Genomic DNA, 2,154 nt, shown 5'->3' with positions numbered 1-2,154 from the left:
TCCCCTGGACTGCCTTTTACTCTAACCCAGAGCACCTCAGAGTGCCCCCCCTCTACCCCCTTGCTAATTAACGAGGAAGTATATTCCTCCTTCAGAGACTTCACTGGGAATGGCTGAGGTTCAGCAAATCAGGCCAGGTACTTAATCAACAGCTTGCTTTAAAAATATAGCTCCCGATTTGGTGTGCTTTAGAATTTGTCTCCATGCAAAAGTTATATTGCTTTAAGCACAGTGGTATAAAGTGATGCATCCCTCTGGTGGGAGATGGGGGCACAGTTACACCGGTTTGAAGGTGGATTATACTAGCATAGCTTAGTCCCTAACAGGAAAGGAAATACACTGTCACAGCGTAAGGTTCCCGTGTCCCCATATGACTGAATCTACAGAAGGGCTTGTTCCAGTTTAACTATAGTGGTAGAAACTTTCCTCACTGGTACAAACCCCACAAGTAAATCAGTACTCAGCATCCCCATTTGCAAAGCTGGTTTATCTGCTTCCCTGGAAGTTGTGAAGCTTAATTAAGATCCTGAAAAGGACAAAAGGTGCTACGTCAATTCAAGGGATTATTATAAATGTCAACGCGCTTTATACGCTCTGGCAAAATCATGCAAGGAATAATGAAACCTTTAAGTTCATGTTGCTCCCTAGCAAGATTCTTTATAGCGTCACGCTTCAGAATAGCAGCCATCAAGTGATGGCATTTATCATCAAACATGCATAATAATCTCCTTATTCAGAGGAAAGAGGCAGGGTGTATCCCAGAGCTCCTGATCCTCCTCCTCATCAAGCCCTGCCATTTTCCTCTCAATTTCAGATGCTGAATACACCATAATTGGTGTCATTTCACAGGGCCTGATCCTGAGGTCTCACGACTTCCCCAGAAGCCTCTGGGTTGAGCCATTAGAAACAGTGTATGTTTTGAATGTGATTGGGCATTAACAGTTTAATTGAATAGCAGCTTTTAACTCCCTGCAGCGGGGCTCCAAAGAGGATGGAGCTGGGCTGCTCTCAGTGGTGACAGGTGACAGAACAAGGAGCAACGGGCTCAGCTTGCAGCAAAGGGAAGTTTAGGTGAGATATTAGGAAGAACTTTCTCATGCGGAGGGTGCCAAAGCACTGGAACAGGTTACCCAGAGAAGTTGTGGACTCTCCATCCTAGGAGGTTTTCAAGCCCCGGCTAGACAAAGCTGTAGCTGGGATGGGATGGTTGGGGATGGTCCTGCTTTAGATGACCTCCCAAGGTTCCTCCCAGCTCTCATTTTCTACGATTCTGTCTATGGAGAGTCAGGGCTGTCCCACAAACTTCCTTGAAGTCCCTACAGCGCAGGGTCCGGGGCCATGAGTGATGGCAAGGGACTGGTACTATGAACTCTGCATCCTGCCAGGGCAGGGGTGGGCAAAATGAGACCCATGAGCTGGATGCGGCCCGCCAGGCCATTCTATCCAGCTCGCGGGGCACCCAAAAAGTGCAGGAAATTAATATTTACCTGCCCCTTGCTGCCTGTCATGCGACCCTCGATGGCTTGCCAAAACTCAGTAAGCGGCCCTCCGCCCGAAATAATTGCCCACCCCTGTGCCAGGGGCTCTGCCTATCCCAACAGCCGCTCCAGGATCAAGGCCCAAACCTCACACGCACGCACACAGTGCTGGGAGGCTGCTGGGGAAGGAGGCCGATGCCCTGCACTGCATGTACAGGGCAGGACAACTCCAGAGGCAAGGACAGCAGTTCAACCCCCCCAGCTCCCCTGAGCCACGGGCTCGGGAGTGCAGGTGGCCAGTGTTTAACCAAGGCAACCTAAAACCGAGCTGGCTCCAGCCAACCCCTCTGGGGGGGGGCGGGCAAGTCCCCGGGGCCAGCAGCAGGAGCCCAGAGCTTCCAGCCGGGTTTCCAACCTGGCAGAGAGACAAGGCTGAAGCTGGTCCCGTCTTCCTGGGTCCCGGTTCCTTATTCCTGGATAAGGAGCCAAGTTCAGCCTGGTTACAGAGAGCCGGGCCGCTGCGGGAGAGGGGAGGGCAGGCAGCGGGGCGGCAAGGAGCCGTGCGGGGCCCGCCTGGGGGGAGAGCCCGGGCCCCGGGGGCGAGACCGGGCAGGTGGAGGCTGGAGCCGGCGGCCCTGCGCGGGAGCGGCGGGGCAGAGGAGCGGGCCCGGCCCGC

At 53.8% G+C, this 2,154-nt stretch overlaps 1 protein-coding gene across 1 annotated transcript in view; it reads right to left on the bottom strand.

Moving 5' to 3' along the window:
- The window catches only part of LOC109315217 (melanin-concentrating hormone receptor 1-like), a 32,209-nt gene that overhangs the window by 27,491 nt on the left and 2,564 nt on the right, over positions 1-2,154 (bottom strand). The window lies entirely within an intron of this gene.

The sequence above is a fragment of the Crocodylus porosus genome, unplaced genomic scaffold (genome assembly GCF_001723895.1).
Source record: "Crocodylus porosus isolate Cpor-Errol unplaced genomic scaffold, CroPor_comp1, whole genome shotgun sequence".
NCBI lineage: Eukaryota > Metazoa > Chordata > Crocodylia > Crocodylidae > Crocodylus > Crocodylus porosus.
Note: the sequence above shows the minus strand (reverse complement) of the source record. Positions and strands in the feature narration are given on the sequence as shown.